General features: G+C 39.2%; 1 pseudogene; it reads right to left on the reverse strand.

Annotated features, from left to right (window-relative positions):
* The window catches only part of LOC122675217, a 59539-nt pseudogene extending 55103 nt beyond the window's left edge, over positions 1–4436 (reverse strand).
* Positions 4437–18313: the final 13877 nt, after the last annotated feature.

Here is an 18313-nt window from a genome sequence, read left to right on the forward strand (position 1 = left end):
TTTTAATTAATTTATTTATAATTCTTACCCTGACCCTCATACCCCACTGGACTACCTGTTCTACCCAGTCAAGACAGACATGTTCCCATCACTTTCCCATCTCTTTATGCTGGAATCATTCACTTTGATAAAATGAACTTCCCTCACTTCACCTCTTGATGAAATGTTCTCATTGTTTAGCTTTGGATATGGTGACATTGCATTTGTGAAGTCTCCTCACACCATGCCCTTTAGTAGCAACCCTTAGCAGAATTCACTACAACCTCATTTGTACTCCCATAATATTTTTCATGTCATTTCATTCTTATATATCTATCCTCATTACTAAAGTATGAGTCCCCAAAATATTGCCCTTTGACTTTTTCTCTCCAGAGCCTTAAACAGTGTTCTGTTCCAAATGAGCACTGTATGTATGGTTTAGTTGCTAAGTCGTGTCCAACTCTTGCAATCCCATGGAATGTGGCATGTCAGGCTCCTCTGTCCATGGGATTCTCTAGGCAAGAATATTGGAGTGGGTTGTCATTTCCTCCTCCAGGGGATCTTCCCGACCCAGGGATCAACTCGGGTCTCCTGCATTGCAGGTAGATTCTTTACTAACTGAGCTATGAGGGAAGCCTACTGTCTGTATAGTCATCAAATTAATTAGTTAGATGGCACAGTGCATATTGAGAGCAGAAAAAGTAAAACCATCAGAAATCATAAGAATCCAACAAAGATATCACTGGTTTGTTGAAATTTCTAGATGTAAGAATTTAAGTAAATTAATACCACATGTAGGAATACAATGGATTAAAAAGAGGCTTTTCAAGAGTGTTTTTTTTTTTAACTAATGCCAATTAATTTTTATTGAGTGTGAAAACAATTATGCTATGATTTCCCCCTACGACTGTCACAACAAAATTTTTCTAAAATTTTGAAGATTTTTTAGCATGATATATCACCATACTTCAAAAGTTTTCCAGTCCACCAGGTTTTATTTATCTAGTCATAAATGCTGTAAGTTGTATTTATACACACGTTCACATATAAACACACCACCAGTACCACTGCTCTCATTCCACTAATCCAGTGCAATCTCTTATGGATCCCCTCAGTTAATTATTAACATTATTTTGCATTGCTGAGCAACGTCAAATCCTTTTTTAGCACCTTTGGGAGTTCATGAAGTAAAAGTACTTCTAACACTGACAAGTCTGCAAACTAAAATATGTTATATAAATCAGAAGATAGTATGTAAAATACCAAATGCAAATTAATTGTTTTAGTTAAGTGGAATTAAGAAAGGCACAATGACAAAACAACATAATGATAATGATAAATGCTACAACCCAACAAGAAAAGAAGGACAATCATAAACTTGCAGTTGCCAAACAATATCGTCTCAAAATACAAAGTTCACAAAATGAATTGGATAAATTCATAATCATTGCAGGCAATTTTCAACACACATGTTTCAGAAACTGGTCTATTAATTGAAAAAAGTTTAGCACTGAATATGGAAGATTTGAAGACAAAATTAACTAGTTGATCTAAATATCTAAGCAGTTGGTCACAAAGGGAGTTTCACCAAGTTTCAAAGAATGAATGTCATGTTCTTGAACTGAAGTGGATCTAAATTAGAATCATCTACAAAAAAAAATGCCCACAACGGTAGTACATGTTTGCAAATAAAGAAACACATTCTAAAATAAGTCATAAGTGTATAAGCAAAACATATTCAACTCAAGAAATTGCAAACGAGGAACTATGTAAAACTAAAGAAATTTGGAGGAAGGAAATGTAAATGTGAAGAGCCAAAAATGATTTAAAACAAAAAGTAAACAACAAATCAAAGGCTAATTCTTTAAGAAACAATAATTAATTAATTTTAGCTGCAAAATCTCTGTATAAACTAATTAAGAAAAAAAGAGAAAAGGCAATGGATGGGATAAATGTACTACCTATTCACTAATTAGTATTAAATTTCAATAAGTAATTTTAAATTGTCAATAAACCTAGGGAATAAAAAGAATAGATGAATGTTTTGTAGAAAAATGTTAGTTATAAATTTGAATCAGCAAAAGTAATAAATGCATTAACTGAATGGCAATTATAAAAATTGGTTTTGTTAACTACAAATTGGCACTTACCAAGAGCATTGCCAATGACTGAACAAGGCATTTGCCATCTGTCTCTACTGAGATTGAACCCCTTGCTGCTATAGCTGTTGACCTTCAACAACCCCTGAGGGAGTTCCGGGTAAAGTGAGGCACTCTGTGCTCCAGGGAATCCGGTGGGACAGGTCTTTAGATAACTGGATGTTTTTAGGAACAGATTTTGTGATTTCAATCCTTGCACCTCCTCATATCTAGAGAAGCACTAGACCCCTTCATGGTGACATCAGACCCTCATGACTAACAAAAACCTTTTGTAAATTGAGTGCTTCCTGGTATTGAACTCCTCCTTCACCAAAACCTTATATATTGACTTTCCCTGACTGCCCTTTTGGAGCAATCTCTCAGAGCTATCTGAGATGCTGCCTCCCGGGCCGCAATCTTCATTTTGCCCCAAATAAAACAACTCACAACTCTCAAATTGTACATCTTTTTTTAGTTGACAGGTTGATAATCAAATATTATCAATATTTCCTTCAGAATATACAGAGCTCATGTTTTTAACATTGATTTTTACCAAACCTTTAAAGAATATGTTACATGTATATTTTTATATATATAATATAATTTATAAATTATGTACATAAATATATGTGCATACATACATATATAAAATAGAGACCGTATAGCAAAAGCAACTCAATTCATGTTATGAAGTAGATATTACCTCAGTCTCAATACAGGAAGTCCCCTACATACCAACAAGTTCTGATCCAAGAGTGTATTCCTAAGTCCAATTTGTAAGTTCAACAAGTTAGCCTAGGAACCCAATTACACAATTGGCTATATAGTACTGTACTGTAATAGTTTAAAATACTTTTGCATAAATAATACATAAAAATTAAGCAAAAAATAAAGAAAACATTTTAAATCTTACAGTATAGTATCTTAAAAAGTACAGTGGTAGCAGCTATACAATTGTGGCTGTCATGCTTGAAACTTCATCAGTTTTACAGAAACAATAATATGATTTTTATTAAGAAGTAAACCTAATCAGTATATTCCCTTGACCTACTCAAAAACCTTAATTTCCATCCATTCCCTGCCCATGATTTTCTGACACATATAGTAAAAACATTTCAGGTGTTACTTTCATATATATGTTAATTTTTATAATAGATAATTATTCAATATAGAGATTATAAGTTTATTGATTTTTGTGTGTGTGTGTGTGTGTATGTGTGTGTGTGTATATATATGTGTATATATATATATATTCTTTGCACCTCACATCTTCCTCATGTTTTCAGCTTTTATTTTGTGGAGCACATCAACGAATAATTCTTTTTAGAGAAGTTTTTAGATGGTAAACTCTCCAAGTTCTTACATGCTGGAAGTGAATTTATTTTGTCCTTACACTTAAATAATAGTTGGTTATCAAATTAGAAGATCAAAATAACTTTTTCCCAGATTGTAAAGATGTTATTCAATTCTAGTGTCTAGGATTGATAATTTGATCTTGTTTCTAAAATATATTTCTTCTCTCTCGAAGATTTTAAGTTTTTTTCCCCCATGCTTCATTTTGATGTGTCTAAATTGTGGAATTGTTTCTTCACCCTTCTTAATGATTGGTAGACTCTTCAATATAAAGGATATATCTTCAGTTCTGGGAATTTATATTAGCCATATATAAAAAATAAAAAAGCCATATAACAATAGCCATGGCAGTATTTTTATCAAATTATTACTTCCATTGTCTCTAAGTTTCTTTGAGATGATTATCAAAGTTTGCATATTCTCTTTTTCTCTTAACTTTTTTGTATACTTTACCACTGACATTTCCCCTGTTTTTGGAAGAATTTATCAGATTTATCCCTACCTATAGCTATTTTACTATTCAGTTAATTTACTGTGAAAAAAGAATTTACTGTGGTTTTAATTTTGGTAATCACATTTCACATTGGTAATATGGTAAACTCTCATTACTCTGAAGATATTAATTATAATTATCAGGATATCTTTTTGAATTGGGAACTCTGTTTCTTTAAGTGTCACTTCTCATGTTTACTGAAGTTGGTGACCATCTTTATCCCTCCTATTATTGGGTTTCCTCAAATATTGACGATTCTAATTTGTTTCTCACTCTTTGTATTTGAGAATGTTTAATCCTTTAAAAATTACTTCTTTATTTATTTTTGGTTGAGCAGGGTCTTGCTTGCTGCATGGGCTTTCTCTAGTTGTGGCCAGCGGGGGCTGCCCTTCCTTGTGGTGTGCCGGCTTCTCATCGTGGCGGCTTCTCTCGCGTGGAGCAGAGGCTCTAGGTGCATGGGTTCCAGTAATCATGGTGTACAAGCTCAGGAGCTGTGGTGCGTGGGCTAAGTTGCTCCATGGCATGTGGGATCCTCTCAGACCAGGGATCAAACCTGTGTCTCCTGCACTGGCAAGTAGATTCCTATCTGCTGTACCACCAGGGAAGTCTAAGAATGTTTAATCTTTTGAGACTATAATTTATGTGTTTTCCAGTCTGTTATCAAAATTGTAAAAGAGTGAAAAAAAAAGTGCTGTTTGTAAGGTTATACCAATAACTGGCCTTGAAAATATGAAAATTTCCTCTTCTTTTTAAATATAAGCAACCATCCACAGTCCTACCTTGTGTCTCAGGTTTAAATATTCATAGTTACTGATTTTACTAAGCAAAAGCACATTTTTCTCTATTGTTTATTTCCTGGGGAGTGAGAGATGTTAAGAGGAGATCTCTTTGCATATTATCCTAAAGTTTTCCCCAAAAGACTTTCTTTCTTAAGGATCTATTACCTTCAAACTTGGCAAACACACATCCAAAGCCAGTTTTACCTATTATAGCAGAGCTCCCTTTTAAATGTACTGATCTGTGATTTTTCTCAAGAAGCAAATCCTCTACATATGTGTGTGTGACAAAGATCTAGTATAATTTTAGTTAAATGGATGTGAATCTTCCTTGTTTTCAGCACTGTCGCTCATTAATGTTGATTCAAAATTCATATATGCTAATAATAGATACTTAATGCATAATGTCAAGTACTTGATACATAATTATTATTTATAATTTTGCATATACATACATACATGTAGTGATTTCTAGAAATGTAAAATTTAGGAGGAGGTAGATATATGTTCAGATTTGATTCACCTCACTCAGTGTCTTTTTAATTTGGGAACATAATCATTTTCCTCTGTGGGGTCTCCTGGTGCACACAAGGTTTTGTTTGAGCCTTCTGAGCATCTCTGGCAGGTATGTGGTATGATTCTAAATGCAATCTCACCCCTCCTACCATCTTTCTGGGGGCTTCTTCTTTGCCCTAGGACATGGGGTATCCTTCCTTGGTAGGATCCAGCATTCTCCTGTCAACAGCTGTTGAGCAGTGAGCTGTAATTTTGGAGTTCTCACAGGAGAAGATGAGCTCACCTCCTTCTCCTCCACCATCTTATCCCACAGAGACTGAGCCAGACCTGCCTTTGAGTGTTTGAGTGTCTCCTGTGGAAGCACAGGTCAGCAGTGGCCTGATAATTGGGCAGGGGCTCCGGGTGCAGCAGACCTTGGTATGGTATAAGCCTTCTTGTAGGAGGTCAACATTAACCCCATCATAGAGCTGCCAGAACTTACAGAACAGGGAAAATAGACTCTTGGAGGGTACAAGCAAAACCTTGTACACACCAGGACCCAGGAGAAAGGAGCAGTGACCTCACAAGAGACTGACCCAGACTTGCCTGTGAGTGTCCAGGAGTCTCCAGTGGAGAAATGGGCTGGCCGAGGCCTGCTGCAGGGATGGGGGAACTGAGTGTGACCTCCTTTTGAAGGAAGTCACACACAGCACCGCCCATCAACAGAAAATTGGATTAAAGATTTACTGAGCATGGCCACACCCATCAGAACAAGACCCAGTTTCCCCCTCAATCAGTCTCTCCCATCAGGAAGCTTCCATAAGCCTCTTGTCCTTATCCATCAGAGGGTAGACAGAATGAAAACCACAATTACAGAAAACTAATCAAAGTGATCACATGGACAACAACCTTGTCTAACTCAATGAATCTATGAGCCATACCATGTTCAGTTCAGTTCAGTTCAGTCACTCAGTTGTGTCCAACTCTTTGCAACCCCATGAATCGCAGCACACCAGGCCTCCCTGTCCATCACCAACACCCAGGGTTTACTCAAACTCAGGTCGATCGAGTCAGTGATGCCATCCAGCCATCTCATCTTCTGTCATTCCCTTCTCCTCCTGCCCCCAATCCCTCCCAGCATCAGGGTCTTTTCCAATGAGTCAACTCTTCGCATGAGGTGGCCAAAGTATTGGAGTTTCAGCTTCAGCATCAGTCTTTCCAATGAACACCTAGGACTGATCTCCTTTAGGATGGACTGGTTGGATCTCCTTGCAGTCCAAGGGACCCTCAAGAGTCTTCTCCAACACCACAGTTCAAAAGCATCAATTTTTCGGCACTCAACTTTCTTCACAGTCCAACTCTCACATCCATACATGACCACTGAAAAAACCATAGCCTTGACTAGAAGGACCTTTGTTGGCAAAGTGATGTCTCTGCTTTTAAATATGCTATCTAGATTGGTCATAACTTTCCTTTCGAGGAGTAAGCGTCTTTTAATTTCATGGCTGCAATCACCATCTGCAGTGATTTTGGAGCCCCCAAAATAAAGTCTGACACTGTTTCCACTGCTTCCCCATGTATTTGCCATGAAGTGATGGGATCGGATGCCATGATCTTAGTTTTCTGAATGTTGAGCTTTAAGCCAACTTTTTCACTCTCCTCTTTCACTTTCATCAAGAGGCTTTTTAGTTCCTCTTCACTTTCTGCCATAAGGGTGGTGTCATCTGCATACCGTGTAGGGCCACCTAAGACCAACAGTCATGGTGGGGAATTCTGACAAAACGTGATCCACTAGAGGAGGAAACTGCAAACCACTTCAGTATTCTTGCCTTGAGAACCCCCTGAACAGTATGAACAGGCAAAAAGATAGGACACGGAAAGAGGCACTCCCCAGGTCAGTAGGTGCCCAATATGCTACTGGAGAACAGTGGAGAAATAACTCAAGAAAGAGTGAAGGAATGGAGCCAAAGCAAAAACAACACTCAGTTGTGGATGTGATTGGTGTTGAAAGTAAAATCTGATGCTGTAAAGAACAATATTCCATAGGAACGTGGATGTTAAGTCCATGAATTAAGGTAAATTGGAAGTCATCAAAGAGGAGATGGCAAGAGTGAACATGGACATTTTAGGAATCAGTGAACTAAAATGGACTGGAACAGGTGAATTTAACTCAGATGACCATTATATCTACTACTGGGGGCAAGAATCCCTTAGTAGAAACAGAATAGCCATCATAGTCAACAAAAGAGCCCAAAAGGCATTACTTGGGTGCAATCTCAAAAAGTGACAGAATGATCTCTGTTCATTTCCACGGCAAACTATTCAAATCAGAGTAATCCATGTCTCTGCCCCAACCAGTAATGCTGAAGAAGCTGAAGTTGAACGGTTCTATGAAGACCTATAAGACCTTTTAGAACTAACACCCCAAAAATGTCCTTTTCATTACAGGGGACTGGAATGCAAAAGTAGGAAGTCAAGAGAGTAACAGGTAAATTTGGCCTTGGAGTACAAGATGAAGCAGGGCAAAGGCTAACAGAGGTTTTGCCAAGAGAACACACTGGTCATAGCAAACACCCTCTTCCAACAACACAAGAGAAGATTCTACACATGGACATCACCAGATGGTCCATACTGAAATCAGATTGATTATATTCTTTGCAGCCAAAGATGGAGAAGCTCTATACAGTCAGCAAAAACAAGACTGGGAGCTGACGGTAGCTCAGAGCAAGAACTCCTTATTGCCAAATTCAGACTTAAATTGAAGAAAGTAGGGAAAACCACTAGACCATTCTGTATCAGTTCAGTTCAGTTCAGTCACTCAGTCGTGTCCGACTCTTTGCGACCCCATTAATTACAGCACACCAGGCCTCCCTGTCCATCAGCAATTCCTGGAGTTTACCCAAACTCTTGTCTGTTGAGTCAGTGATGCCATCCAGCCATCTCATCCTCTGTCGTCCCCTTCTCCTCCTGCCCCCAATCCCTCCCAACATCAGGGTCTTTTCCAATGAGTCAACTCTTCGCATGAGGTAGCCAAAGTATTGGAGTTTCAGCTTCAGCATCTGTCCTTACCAAGTCCCTTATGATTATACAGTGGAAGTGAGAAATAGATTCAAGGGATTAGATCTCATAGATAGAGTGCCTGAAGACCAATGGATAGAGGTTCATGACATTGTATAGGAGTCAGGGATCGAGACCATCCCCAAGAAAAAAAAAATGCAAAAGGCAAAATGGTTGTCTGAGGAAGCCTTACAAACAGCTGAGAAAAGAAGAGAAGCAAAAGGCAAAAGAGAAAAGGAAAGATATACCTATCTGAATGCAGAGTTCCAAAGAATAGAAAGAAGAGACAAGAAAGTCTTCCTCAGTGATCAATGCAAAGAAATAGAGGAAAACAAGAGAATGGGAAAGACTAGAGATCTCTTCAAGAAAATTAGAGATACCAAGGGAACATTTCATGCAAAGATGATCACAATAAAGGACAGAAATGGTATGGACCTAACAGAAACAGAAGATATTAAGAAGAGGTGGCAAAAATACACAAAAAACTATACAAAAAAGATCTTCATGACCCAGATGGCCATCATGGTGTGATCACTCAACTAGAGCCAGACATCCTGGAATGTGAAGTCAAGTAGGCCTTATGAAGAATCACTATGAACAAAGCTAGTGGAGGTGATGGAATTCCAATTGAGCTATTTCAAACCCTAAAAGATGATGCTGTGAAAGTGCTGCACTCAATATGCCAGCAAATTTGGACAACTCAGCAGTGGCCACAGGACTGGAAAATGTCAGTTTTCATTCCAGTCTCAAAGAAAGGCAGTGCCAAAGAATGTTCAAAGTACCACACAATTGCACTCGTCTCACACACTAGCAAAATAATGCTCAGAATTCTCCAAGCCAGGCTTCAACAGTACATGAACCATGAACTTCCAGGTGTTCAAGGTGGGTTTAGAAAAGGCAGAGGAACCAGAGATCAAATACCAGCATCGACTGGATCATCGAAAAAGCAAGAAAGTTCTAGGAAAGCATCTACTTCTGCTTCATTGATTATGCCAAAGCCTTTGACTGTGTGGATCACAACAAACCGTGGAAAATTCTTAAAGAGATAGGAATACCAGACCTCCTTACCTGTCTCCTGAGAAATCTGTATGCAAGTCAAGAAGCAACATTCAGAACTGGACATGTAACAACAGACTGGTTCCAAATCGGGAAAGGAGTACATCAAGGCTGTATATTGTCACCTTGCTTATTTAACTTGTATGCAGAGTACATCATGCAAAATGCTGGGCTGGATGAAGCACAAGCTGGAGTCAAGATTGCCAGGAGAAATATCAATAAACTCAGATACACAGATGACAGCACTCTTATGGCAGAACGTGATGAAGAACCAAAGAGCCTCTTAATAAAAGTGAAAGGGGAGAGTGAGTAAATTGTTGGCTTAAAACTCAACATTCAAAAAGCTAAGGTCATGGCATCCAGTCCCATCACTTCACGGCAAATAATGGGGGAACAATGGAACCAGTGAGAGACTTTAATTTGGGGGGCTCCAAAATTACTGCAGATGGTGACTGCAACCATGAAATTAAAAGACACTTGCTCCTTGGGAGAAAAGCTATGACCAACCTAGACAGCATGCTAAAAAACAAAGACATTACTTTGCCAACAATGGTTCGTCTAGTCAAAGTTATGATTTTTCCAGTAGCCGTGTATGGATGTGAGAGTTGGACTATAAAGAAAGCTGAGTTCCAAAGAACTGATTCTCTTGAACTGTGGTGTTGGAGAAGACTCTTGAGAGTCCCTTGGACTGCAAAATGATCCAAAAGTCAATCCTAAAAGAAAGCAGTCCTGAATATTCATTGGAAGGACTGATGCTGAAGCTAAAAAAGTCTAATACTTTGGCTACCTGGTGCAAAGAAATGACTCATTGGAAAAGACTCTGTTGCTGGGAAAGATTGAGGATGGGAGTAGAAGGGGACAACAGAGGATGAGATGATTAGATGGCATCACTGACTCTATGGACATCAGTTTGAGTGAGCTCTGGGAGTTGGTGATGGACAGGGTAGCCTGGTGTGCTGCAGTCCATGGGGTGGCGAAGAGTTGGAACTGACTGAGTGACTGAATTGAACTGAATCATTTTCCTGGTTTAAGAAAAAGTTATACTTAGAAACTTCAGCATAGGTCAAACTGCCTGTGTATGTAGATTAAGGATTTAAAATAATCCTTATGTAAATAAATATCACTAATTAATGCTTTTTTTATTAAAAAGGTAAAGTTCTGAACTGTACCCATCATATTCTTTTTTATCAATATTAAGATACTTGATATTAAACTTAAAATGTTTGGAAGTCTAATTTTTTATTTCAGAAGGCTAATGAGCTATTGGCATTTCATAACATGTACATTAATAAAGGTATAAATAAACTAATGTCTTATTATCATATATATGTTTCACAATTTAAAATATTAAATTAACTGCAATATATCATATTATTGACCATTTTCTATTAACTTCACTTCTGGGTCTGTTTAATGGCAGTGTTGTTAGTGATGTGAGATTATCATGGTTTTATTCCATAGAATTACTAGGTTTTACTGGAATTACTGATCTCACAGCTTCTTATATGAGATGGAAAACTCCTTATTGATTAAATTACTTTTGACTGGCTCTCTGTTATTGCAAATAAAAACATCCTAAGAGGGAAAAGAATTTTTTTTTAAAGTTACTGATAGAAATACAATTTTCCCTTTAGGAGATAAGTTTTTAAACTTATAAGCTGATATTGTTTTATATAAAAGTTAAATTTATTTGTAAATATTATTTGCTTTGTTTTTTGCTGCTGTCTGATTATGGTTAAAATCAGTTTTATTCTGGCTTCCATGATTTTAAGAGCAATTTCAGAATGGAATTAAATGTTAACCATCACAAACAACTTAGCCTAGATCTCAGGCACAATGGTTGAAATAAACTACAGTATACAGCACTGGCAATCTATTTTTCAAGCTACATAAAAATGAATTGCTATCAGACTCACCATTTGATCCAGGAAGATAAAGCTGTTCTGATTGTGAACTTTTAATTATTACATGTGTGCATGCTAAGTTGATTCAGTCATGTCCAACTCTCCTATCCCATGGACTGTAGCTCCCCAGGCTCCTCTGTCCATGGGATTATCTAGGCAAGAATACTAGAGTGGTTTGCCATGTACTCCTCCAGGGGATCTTCCTGACCCAGGGATCAAACTCTCATCTCTAAGTCTCCTGTACTGACAAGTGGGTTCTTTTCCTCAAGAAATGGTTTGAAATGTGCCAGAAGTAATATTTAACCTATTGAATTTAGGATCAGAACACCTAGGTTTACATTTTCATTTATTATCTTTGAGACTGTGGGCTTCAGTTTCTTGTCTCCAAAGAGGAGATAGTAATAGTAATAATGACAGCAATTTGTTCCAAGGAAAGGTGAAACTAAATGAGAGTTAAGTTTTGTGAGAATTCTCTTTAAGTGAAAAATTTATTCTCTGTCTATGGGATTCTCCAGGCAAGAATACTAGAGTGGGTTGCCATGTCCTCCTCCAGGGGATCTTCCCAACTCAGGGACTGAACCCATGTCTCTTATGTCTCTTGTATTGGTCAGTTCTTTACCACTAGTGCCATCGGGGAAGCCCATAGAAATTCTAAGTGTTCTAAAATACTACGTGATGGGCCATGTAAAATATTTTCTTAAAAAAAAAAAAAAAAACAACAAAAAGGAGATGTCTTATTTAATACTCATTCTGAGAAGAGTTCTGTTTATAGTTTTTACTTTGGGGCTTTTTTATTCTGTTATCTGGGATTACCCAAAAGGGACCATTTATTTTTAAGTTCTTAACCTATTGCACTGGTCAAATGTTTCTTGGGGAATCCCACAAGGCCATCTGTATAGAGTCATATAAGCACTAGAACTGGAATCTAAGAAATCTGGGGTCTGTTTACAGCTGTCACATTAACTGTGTGGCTTTAGGCAAATCGCTTTGACCAAACTGATCTGGGGCAAACCCCGAGTTTCATGAATAACAGATAACAATTTGAAAGTGTTCTGTTAACTGCATGTGCCTCTGGTCCCCTCTGTGAACCTGAACAAATTGAGTTCTCTCTGTGTGCCTCGGTTTTTTCATTCATAGAATAAGTTGGACTGAATCATTTCTGAATTCCTTTTAGTATTTCTACTAACTCAGTCCATAATTCACACTGAAAGAAGTATATTTTAATTTTTCAAGGGTTTAAACATTTTGGGGAAATGCTAAAGCCTTAACGTAAATATTTGTTTTTGTCACTGTTCGAGTAGGAAGATAAAATTGGTGAAAAGACAATATCAGGGTCTGCCAATGTGTTTTATTCTGTTTTCTCCAACCTGCACCTTTCTCTCTTCTTGGGTATCCGGGACTATGGTGACAGGATGCCTGGGATTACAGACACAGAGATGTACCCACAGGCTGACTCTCCCTTCCTCTGTTTTTTGTTTTCAGGAAGTTCAAAGTAAAGATGAAACAAATTCTCCCAAGGATTTGTGTTATGAGCCCTAAAAGACTGGCCCAAGATCTTTAGCCAAAGAATTCCTTATCTCTTTATGATAAAGGTGGGTCTGATCATATACATTTGACTTTCTTCAAAGGGTATACTTGAAAAAAAAGAAACTCTAAAGGGCATACGAGGTTTTTTAAATTCCTTAATTTCCTATGGTTTCTAGCAAAAAAAAAAAAAGTGCCATTTAGGACACTTCCAAATTTTCAGATGCTTATTTCAGGAGGAAAGAAAAGGATCTAAGGGATATCAGAGAGGAGAAAAACATGGCCTTTCACATCATGTGCTACCATGGAAGGAAGGGTTTCCTGAAGAAGGACAGGATGTCATGGATACTGCAGGACTGAGATATATCCCCAGGAATTTGTTCTGGAAAAGATGTTCTGTTCCACATTTTGCAGGTCCCTAGTGTCCTATGGTCATTTTATCCCTTTGCATTCTCACTCCCTGCCCTCCTGGACCCTCGGAGTCTTCATCTTCTCCTTCGGGAAGATGGGAGTGAGACTTATCAAGCAATCCAAATTAAAATCCATCTTCTCACACAAAGTTGGTTGTATTTCATACAGCGTTATAGGTGCATTATGGGCTTCCCAGGTGGTACAGTGGAAAAGAATCTGCCTGCTAATGCAGGAGATGCAGGTTCAGTCCTTGGGTAGGGAAGATACCCTGGAGTAGGAAATGACACCCCCTCCAGGACTCTTGCCTGGAGAATCCCATGGACAGAGGAGCCTGGTGGGCTACAGTCCATGGGATCACGAAGAGTCAGACACGACTGAGGGACTAAACCACCACCAGTGTTCTTGCCTGAAAATTACAAGGACAGAGAAGCCTGGCAGGCTATAGTTCGTGGCGTCGCAAAGAGTTGGACAGAACTGAGTGATTGAGCACCAACTCACATTGGTGCATTATAGATGAAGCAGATTTTGTGAGATAAACCTGCTTCCCTAACCAACGTGCTTTTTCAGTAGTCATGTATGGATGTGAGAATTGGACCATAAAGAAAGCTGAGTGCCAAAGAATTGATGCTTTTGAACAGTGGTGTTGGAGAAGACTCTTGAGAGTCCCTTGGACTGCAAGGAGATCCAACCAGTCCATCCTAAAGGAAATCAAGCCTGAATATTCATTGGAAGGACTGATGTTAAAGCTGAAACTCCAATACTTTGGCCACCTGCTGCAAAGAGTTGACTCATTTGAAAAGACCCTGATGCTGGGAAAGATAGAAGGTGGGAGGAGAAGGGGACGACAGAGTATGAGACAGTTGGATGGCATCACCGACTCAATGGACCTGAGTTTGAGCAAACTCTGGGAGTTGGTGATGGACAGGGAGGCCTGGTGTGCTGCAGTCCATGGGGTCGCAAAGAGTTGAACATGACTGAGCGACTGAACTGAACTGAACCAACATACATACCATGGTTTACAAGAGAAATTCAGATCTCAGTTCCAAACTGCTACTTAGTCTCTATATTAAGGAACACTTGAAGATAATTTTTTATGCCCTTCCAAGTTGAGGTTAAGAGGTATATGAGAAATGAAGGTCCACTCTAATTGTGGTTTGGTGCTTGATATCACCCGAGTCTTGGGAGAATCGGTTGTTGGTCTCTTGAGCTTCCGTTTGCTCAACAACAAAGGCAGAGGGACAATTTCTACAGTGAGTTGATAGTGATGCACCAAGCATCTTCACAGACACAGAGCACAGACTTGTGACTCCAAGGGGAGGGGGGAGGGATGGATTGGGAGTTTGGGATCAGCAATTGCAAACCAGTATATATAGAATGAATAAAAAATGCAATTCTGTTGTATAGCACAGGGAGCTATATTCAATAGCCTGTGGTAAATCATAATGGAAAAGAGTATGAAAATCTATATTTTTTTGATATTGTTGTTCAGTTGCTAAGTCATGTCCGACTCTGCAACCCCATGGACTGCAGCACACTAGGCTTCCCTGTTCTTCACTGTCTCCCAGAGTTTGCTCAAACTCAGGTCCATTGAGTCAGTGATGCCATCCAACCATCTCATCTTCTGTAGCCTCCTTCTCCTCCTGTCCTCAATCATTTCCAGAATCAGGGTCTTTTTCAAAGAGTCGGTCCTTCATATTAGGTGGCCAAAGTACTGGAGTTTCAGCTTCAATCTTTCTAATGAATATTTAGCATCGATTTCCTTTAGGATGGACTGGTTTGATCTCCTTGCTGTCCATAGGTCTTTCAAGGGTCTTCTATAGCACCACGGTTTGAAAACATCAATTCTTCAGTGTTCCGTTTTCTTTATGGTCCAACTGTCACATCTGTACATGACTAATGGAAAAACTATAGCTTTGACTATACAAACCTTTATCAGCAAAGTGATGTCTCTGCTTTTTAATATGCTTTCTAGTTTTTCAGAGATTTTCTTCCTAGAAGCAGCTATGTATGTCTCACTTTGCTGTGCAGCAGAAATTAACATGATATTGTAAGTCAATTACACTTGAATAAAATAAAAAATAAAGTATCTTCTAAAAATCCTTTTTTAAATTTTTATTTTGTACACTGGCCACATAGAATTATTAATTACTTAGAACAGCCACTCTGTCTCAGACCTCTGACATTATGCTCCCTCTGTATCCTTAAAGATTCAGCTCAAACATAATTTCCAGGGGAACCTTTTTGAGCACCACATACAAGTGCAACACAAACACACACAAGACCGTCCTCCTGGAGCTTCCACACATCTGTGCTCACTACCATTACAGCATATATCTCACTGTGTCGAATCTGGCTCTTGAACTGCCATCTCTCACTTTTTGAGAACATGGGTCACACAGTTTGCCTGTGTCCCTGAACATTTACACAACTCCCGGCATGGTAGGTAAGACATGACTATCTCTTGCACGGATGAATGAATGCATGAAAAATGATAAGAATGTGTTCCTACAAAAGTAAATCTCTCTTTTCACTTTTTGTACGCTGAGAGATGCCCCTCTAATTCACAGCTCAGCTTACCTAGGCCAAGCACATCTTAAGTTGAGTGAGTAATTGAGGCTGCTCCCTGTCCCAGAACTCAGCAGCAGGAGCCCTGCAGGATGAAACCACTCTCTTCCCCTCTCATTCACCCAGTCACGCTGACACGCCCTTCCTTTAGACTGTATCTCAGCCCCGCAGGCACCAAGTGTTCCGCAGTCTGAGTCAGCCACTTCTGCCCATCCACATGCTTGACTGCTGTCCAAGACTTGGATGAGAAACCACCCAGGTGCTCAGCCTCAGAAAACCAACAAGGTGGTCGGGGCCAACAGAGGCCAAACTGAGTACAGAAGTAAAGAGGAAGTAAGCCCTAGCCGAGAATCAGGAGACTTGGTCTAGTTTCTCTACTGATAACCTGTACAACCTTCAGGCTACAGTCCCTTCTCTTAGGGCCTAATCTCCTCCTCTGGGAAGTAAGTGGGTTAAGCCCAATGAGCTCTAAGATCTTGTCTAATTCTCAAATTCTAGGATCTGAAATAAAGAGCAGCCTAAGTATTTTCCCTGCCTGAGAAGATAATGATTATTTGCTGTAGCAACTCTATCCACAGGGGAAGGGCCAGGAGCTCAAGTTCACTATCACTGCTGGTTCAAAATGCACACTCTTGGCCCTTATTCTATGATACTACATTCTAAGAAAGTTTAGTTTCACAGCCTCTATGTAGTGGTAATCCTGTTCTAGAACCAAGCAAGGGCCATGGTCTAGTTTACATCTGCCACTTAAACAAGCTATTCAAGGGACTTGCCCGGTGGTCCAGTATTTGACTCTGCACTCCCAGTGAAGCGGGCATGGGTTTGATCAACCTTAGTTCCTTAGGTCAGGGAACTAAGACCCCAGATGGCATGCCCACAGAAACTCCAAAATCAAAACAAGAGCCTAGTCACTCACTATCCCAACCCACACACCATGAGGGATAGCACCATGCCTTCTGCCTTATCCATCAGCAGAATCCCCCCCAAGCATTGCATTTGTGCCCTGTAAATAGGCTAGGATCAAGTACTGCTTTCTTTGGACTAGAGCAATAGGAATAGTAGTAATAAAAGCAATACTACTACCAAGAGTACTGACTTTTATGCAGTGTGTAATGTTTCTAAAACTTCTGCCCTATGCTCTATGTGTTTATTCATTTTGTTCTCATAACCACTCTGTTTCGGAAGTATCCTATTATATCCTCCCAATACAAAATACAAAAGCACTCAAGTCCATTGTTCAAACAAAATGTATAAACTGAGAAAGACAATATGACAGTTTCAACCCCTCACAGGTGTGCAGCATTTAAGCTTATAAAGGCCATTTTGCAACATCATTCAATTTGGTTTTTACTGTGATGTAGTGGCTGAGTCATAACTGTTTCTGCTTTAAGGAATGGAAACTTGAAGTGAGGTGAGATGATAATTCAGGTCACTTGATTCTCAGTTTTGGGCTTCACCAAAAAAAATACCAATCTGTGCTGGATTCCTCAGAAGTAAAGAGGGAGTGAAGGCCATGGGGTTTCCTGGTGAACTGATCTGAAGTCAGATACATGGTTTGAGGCTGAATTTCTGGAGTTTGGATTGAAATGGTGGATGAGATCAGTGTATGAACAAATGTAGAGATGGACAAAGGACAAGTGGAGGGAAATGATTTTGTTCATGGTATCGGGAACCAGGCACAGATAACACCAACAGTGCACAGTCATAGCTCTGTCGAACTCATTTTCAGCAGCACAGAGAAAGGTCCCAGAGGGTGGTAAGAAGAGAGGTCATTATGGGTGGAGATTTTTCTGTTTCCACAGGGGCTTTTGGTGCTTATTCAACTTGAAACTTCTAAAATAACTCATTATGTGTGGAATAGCAGATGTTCTCATTCAATGTATTTGCGTGGCCTCATGTTATCTGTTGTTCTATGGCAATTTCTCTTCTTTTCTTTTACCTACTGTCAGGTCATTAGTCAAACAGAGTGAATCATGCACAATGTTTAGAAAGGAATTATATATCTGAATCCTTAGGACAAGGAAAACTGACATCTCAGCTTCTGGGTGGAATTAGACTTGCCAAATAAAGTTGGTGGTGGTCATTCTGTCATTCAGTAAAAGCCAAAGCTTAGAAAATTCAGAGTTGCTCTTCTTTTGTGTATGCTGGGTCTCTAAGTGGTATCTGACTCTGTGACTCCATGGACTGTAACCCACCAGGCTCCTTCTATCCATGTGATTTTCCAGACAAGAATACTGGAGTGGGTTGCCATTTCCTTCTTCAGGGGATCTTCCCCACCCAGGGATGGAATTCATGTCTCCTGTATTGCAGACAGATTCTTTATCTGCTGAGCCATCAGGGAAACCCCAAAAGGAGGGTGGATGAAATTCACTTTAAGAAACTAGGGGTTCTATTTAATTTGTGCTTCGGCTTCTCCTGATTTAGTTCTAGAAGTCTATATTTTGAAGTATTATTAACATGGAACACTGGAATCCTGGCAGGGGAAGGTGGGTGAATATGTCATCAGTGAGGAAGATTTTTTAACATACAAGGGGTTAATCAAGTAAGCAGAACTATTAAGTA

Source organism: Cervus elaphus, chromosome 19 (genome assembly GCF_910594005.1).
Source record: "Cervus elaphus chromosome 19, mCerEla1.1, whole genome shotgun sequence".
NCBI lineage: Eukaryota > Metazoa > Chordata > Mammalia > Artiodactyla > Cervidae > Cervus > Cervus elaphus.